General features: G+C 32.5%; 1 long non-coding RNA gene across 1 annotated transcript; it reads right to left on the bottom strand.

The window, feature by feature from the left end:
• Positions 1 to 2,975: 2,975 nt before the first annotated feature.
• Positions 2,976 to 5,896, bottom strand: LOC118483799. The gene is made up of 3 exons (XR_004871651.1): positions 5,472 to 5,896; positions 3,579 to 3,645; positions 2,976 to 3,015 (listed from the first exon to the last, which is right to left on the bottom strand). It is a non-coding gene; the product is annotated as an uncharacterized LOC118483799 (long non-coding RNA).
• Between the last annotated feature and the right edge of the window lie 218 nt (positions 5,897 to 6,114).

Below are 6,114 nucleotides of genomic sequence, written 5' to 3'. Positions count from 1 at the left end.
GAATTGATATATAGAGTAAATTACCTAAATACCCTTTTGGTTGGCATAATATGATTGGTGGAGAGTGGTTCTCACGGTTCTTACAACTGCGGTTGGTTTCTATTTTAGCGGCTGCCATATATATATATATATACATATATATTTTATATATATATATATATATAAAAGAGAGAAAGAGACCGGTTATTGTATAAAATGTCTTAACGTATGCTGCTTACCAGATTCTTCTGTATCAGCGTGCGAAATTTGGTTTATAACATGCAACTTTCATTTTTTTATTTACATGCGATTTCACTTTTTTATGTACATGCGATTTTATTTTATTTTTTTTGTAACATATAGTGCGATTTTGCCATCACGTACGCAGCGTACATTAAGGCATATTATACGATACACTTCATATATATATATATATATATATATATATATATTAGAAAAATTCTAATGTTACTATGAGTAACCACTAGATCTTGTGCATGCTTTAGGATAACTAGAAAGATTAATGGGAATCACAGCCAGCTCAATCATTTTGGTGGCAAAGTCGATGTCTTTTTCCAAAACAAAACACTATTTGAGAAAACTCTCTTTTACCCAGGGTTGGGACCAAGAAAATAAACTAAAAGGTTTATTGTTGGCGAAGTTAACTTAATTTTTTTGTATTTTTATATATGTTTTGTATGTGTAACGATAAGTGCAGCCCAGCCCAAATATCATATATAATTTTTTTTAGGTTTTAGGTCCTATTCATTTAGAGGCCTAAAGCCCAAGCCTCAAAATAATTGGGCTTGAATCGGCCCTAATTGGCATTATATATAAGTATAACTTACAACATTTGTATGCAATGAGGTTTGTACATTGTGCTTTTATTGTTTTCCTTGCATATTATAGTTGTACAGTACAAGGAAAGTTGCTTTATATTTTGAATTGTATGCAAGGAGGTTTGTACATTGTGCTTTTATTGTTTTCCTTGCATATTATAGTTGTACCGTACAAGGAAAGTTGTTTTATATTTTGAAAGCTATATAAGCTGGTTTTAGAGAGAAAACAGTGAGTACCGTTGTTTTCGGTGGTGCACGCGGCAGCGCATGGTTGCACACGGTGGCAGAACCACGTGCGTTCTCAGCTCAGTTAATTGCTCTACCAAGTGACAGAAAAGACCACATAAAATCCGGTACCTCTCTCCGATTTCAATTTTCACCCAGGCTTACCGCTAAATCAAGCTGAATCACCGCGGCTTCGCTGGCGGGCTTTGGAGATGAAACTACCGGATGTTCGTGTTACCGCCAGCCGTGGGTTGTTTATGGGATTATGTCTCAGGTAAAGAATCATCCCCTGTTTTTGTGGTTTTTTTAAGGTTTCGCTATGTGAATCAATTTCACTTCTTGATTTTTCGATTACAAGCCGTGATTAAAAATCTGTCCAACTTGAATTTATATACCTAAATTAAATCCCTTTTATGCAGATTTCATGATTTTATTTGACTTGGGTTTTTCCACTTTTTAATTTTTGATGCAGTAAAGAAGATAAAGAGATATGTTGTTGACGATGCTAAGGTCACCGAGGATGTTTCAACTTCCGTCTCCGAAGCCTCTCTTATTGGAAAAACAATTAACCATATGATACTGAATGAAGACAACAACAAGAACCATTATGTCACGTTGCTTACTAGGGCTGTGGATGATAAAATTAAATCACGTTAGTCTTAATTTATTTGTATGATGTTTTCATTTTAATGAGCTTAGGAAATGAATGAAACACAAGTATTAGATTAATATTCTGCACTTGCTACTTTAATTTATCTGAAAATAATTGTATGTAAGCCACTGTTAGTTATTAGTTGAAAGAGTTCATAATCATACTTGAAGACTATATTAAGATAAATTCAATAGTTTATCTTTTTTAATACTTGATTAAAGCACGTTTTTAACCACTCTTGGTAATTATAATCTCAAAAGTAAATTTATACAAGACTTTGTTGTTTTACTAAGCATTTATGTATGCATGTTAATATATCATTAAACAAATTTTACTTTATTCTGCACTTGCTACTTTAACATAACATTGCTACTTGATCGTTATCACATTTCTTATGAACATTTTATGACTTTAACTTGAACTACTCTCATATTGTTCATATATGTGTTTACATGTCCTAAGATAAAAATATTCTAAGGGCGGTTTCATGGTTACTTAGATAATAGCTTATACTTTTCATCATACAAGGGTATAAAACATGTATGTTCTCTTATCTCGATTTCAAGTTATAGAAGACAATGGTAACTTTTAATATCCTCATGTTTATATAGAATGAATGTTTATGATATCGTCGTTCGTATTTACACTATCTTTATTTTGAATTCATTTGGTTATTGATGTTGATGGCTCAAAAGACGTCGTTGTAACATCGCTCTCAGTTTTTCTTTTATATATATTTTTTTAAGTTTGGCCTTTGTGCATACTACGTGTTGATTACTTTGTATTGTTGATTTCGACACGTATGAAGTCAACCTTTCAACTAAACCCAAGAAGGCGGTAGGTGATGGTGATATATGGGTGAAAGCAACGTGCACATGGAAAGATGCCTTGGATGATAAAGGACGGTCTTATGAAGTTGATGAAGGCCACGCCTTTTATGGCCCAAAAATTGATCTCAAGATTAAGGATGCCCTTGGTGTCACACCCGCTCATAGCGGAAGCGCGAGGTGTGATCTGATCGGTTCTCATTGCATAACAATATAAGTGAACATACTAAATGAATAAAAACAAGCTCCAATGCCATTGTCATAATCGTTTCAAAAGAACGCAACATAAGTTAAACGTATTGGTTACAAACCATCAAATGAAAATAAGTTGTCATTGTTTTATACATTAAAATGTAAGTCTTTAAATGTTAAGGCTTTGACCACTATATCACCGCAAAGAGGCGGTATATAATGAGCAAACCCTTCAAATGGTGGCATGGAGTCTTGATACTTGCTTTCCTTGATTGAAATGTCTGCATGGTCCACTAATTTCCTGAAATACATGTTAAGTTTGAAAACATCAACAAAAGTTGGCGAGTTCATGCAGTTTAGTTGTATGAGATGTATTTGTAAAACGGGATTTGTATGAAATGTATCTGTAAAATGTGAGTTGTATAAAATGTATCCATAAAATGTGAGTTGTATAAACTGTATCCATAAAATGTGAGTTGTATAAGATGTATCTGTATGTAATGATGTAGTATGTCAAGCGTCAATGAAATCGTTGATCATTAATGTTTCGCGAGGACATTAATATGTGTGACGAATTAGGAAGCAATCCAACCCTAGACGATTTTATGCCGATTCCTATCGACTGGGACACAAAAGCACTCTTCCGTATGGGTCCACGACCAAGAGTGGGGCTCGCCAAAACCCATTAGATCTAACCACTTGTACCTAGGTCCAAACTGGATTAATGGTGCTTAGATGTATAACCCTAATTCGCACATGATCTAAGGTGTTTCATTCCTTAACTTTAACATACGTTGAACATGTATTTTCCCCGATAGTTGTAAAGTTGTAACACATTTAAATGAATAGGGGACATGAACTCACAGAATTGCGTCCGTGAATGGTAAGTAACTGTGATCTGACGTACGGTCGTCCTGAATAGTATCACCACCTACAAACGTTCTATATTTGTTAGACACTTCGGTCTTGTAATGACTTGAGTACAAGTCTTTTATCTTGAATATGTGTTAAGAATTGTATGTCTTTGTTATTCATTGAACTGTGTCTTAGATGTATTAATTGATAACTGTTTAGTGTATATATTTCGCCAAATATATATTCTTGTATCTCGTGAGTTGTATCATCGGGTCTTGTCCTCTTGATTTCATGTCTTGTATGAATAAATTGTATAATTGTATTTTTACCAATTTATATGTCATTGGGCTTAGCCCAAGAATTCATGTTATTGGGCCAAAATAGTGTTGGGCTTCAATAGTGTTGGGCCTAAATAGTGTTGGGCCTAAATAGTGTTGGGCCTCAATAGTGTTGGGCCTCAATAGTGTTGGGCCTAAATAGTGTTGGGCCTCAATAGTGTTGGGCCTCAATAGTGTTGGGCCTAAATGTTATTGGGCTTAATGTTATTGGGCCTTGGCCCATATGTTGGGTTTTGGGCTTAGCCCATGAGTCTTGATATTGGGCTTAGCCCATGTATTTATGTTAAGCCCAATTAGGATGATAAGCTCTTTTGTAAAATAGCCCATTTGTATCATAAATAGGCCCATTTATATAAAATAGGCCCATATGTAAAATAATCCCATTTGTTATAAAATAAGCCCATGTGTTAAAAATATATTCTTTCATTTTTTATAAAAGTTACTAAGTATAGGCTTTTTAGTTAAAAGAATACATAATAGTTTTTGTAAGTTTCAAAACATCCGGATTTTGTTGTCGGTGATTTGTATGTATTCGCGCCGAAAGATCGCCTAAACGTCGTAGTAACTCCCTCGGAATGGCGATATGTTCATAGATTCGCCCGTCGTCCGTTTTGACCATAAGTTGTGTTCGAAAGCTTGGAATGTCCGTAAGGTGTTTTATAAGATGTATTTAAATGTAGTCTTGTAAGACTTTAGTCAAAATGTACATTGTGTTCATTTGTATCATTGTATTCAAGTTTCTAGTTATCATAAATATAACTAATACAAACAAATAACACATAGCACATAAGTTGTTAAGTTAACTAAATATATATTTTCTCAAAATATATATTTATATCAAACTTTGCTTTTATAAAAACTATTCTTTAGAATCTTTTAATCTAATAAAGATTTTGTCAAAAATAATAGTTTTTATAACTTATGATTTTTAAGAGAAAAAAAATTACCATATTTTATTAGAAATATGAACTTTTCCATGTTTAATAAAAACATATCTTTTTCTTATAAAATCACCACTAATCTTCTCATAGTTTTCTTAATAAAAACTTATGAGATTTATAACATAAACTTATCAAGATGAACTCTTAATTATGTAGGGTTTTCGGTATGATCATTTCATATGTTTACTAGATTAAAATCCACGTTTACTTCTAGTTTCATCAAGTTTTATAAAAATCTCAACTTGTATGTTACTTTTCATAATCTTGTAAAAGTATTATTTTTAGTTAAAAACTTTATATACTTTAACAAAAACACAGATCATGATCATCCATCTAATCTTTTATGTTTAACAAAACCCTTAAACATTTTCATGTACACTTGTTAGATTATGTTTTTAAACATCATCTAACAAGTTATTGGTATGCTAATCATCAAAACTAGAGCAAATACGCAAGTAATCATCAATAAATCACAACATAAACACCCTTTTATATCATGATTATTATTTTGCTTCTTTATATCTTCATATTATTATGTATGATTATTTAGTTTTTTTTTACTAGTTATAAAACAATCATAATCATAAATAAGTATGAAAAAAAAAATAGATTTAGAAGCTTACTTCTAGCACTAGGCTAGGGATGATCTAGAGGATGATTAAGAACTAAGAAGATGATGATCTTGATGGTAGAATGCTCTTGAATGGATGAAAATACTTGCTTTAGCTTGTAAGTGCTTTAGATCATCTTTGGTTCCATAGAAAATCATCTTGATCATCAAAGAAATGACTAAAGTGAAGTGGGTTTTTATGGTGTTCTTGGTGAAATGGATCAAGATGATGAGAGAGTTTGTGTGTGAAAATGGATGGTTTAAAAGTTGTGATGAAATGGTTAGAAAATGAAGTAACTAGTTGTTAGTAATGATCATCTTTCACCACTTGCATCAACTTGCAACATGGAGTAAAAATATCTAGATATTTGTGGTAACTAGTTGAAAAAAAAGAGTAGGGAAGGGTGTGGGACCCACTTAAAAACGTTCACAACATGGGGGGGGGGGGTCTTGAATTGTTGAAATGTTATTAAGTGTTTAAAGTGTTAGAAACTTTTAGCAAAGTTTAGGTGTTTTGGTGTTTAAATGTTTCAAGTGTATAAATGTGTTAAGAAGGTGTTAAGTGACCATTACTAGTCCATAATGATCCAATTAACACTAGATGGTAATTAAAAAAAAGATTTGGTATTGTTCGGGTATTCGTTTCGAATTGTTTC

This window comes from Helianthus annuus, chromosome 11, assembly GCF_002127325.2.
Source record: "Helianthus annuus cultivar XRQ/B chromosome 11, HanXRQr2.0-SUNRISE, whole genome shotgun sequence".
Lineage (NCBI taxonomy): Eukaryota > Viridiplantae > Streptophyta > Magnoliopsida > Asterales > Asteraceae > Helianthus > Helianthus annuus.
This window is presented reverse-complemented; position numbering and strand designations above follow the sequence as displayed.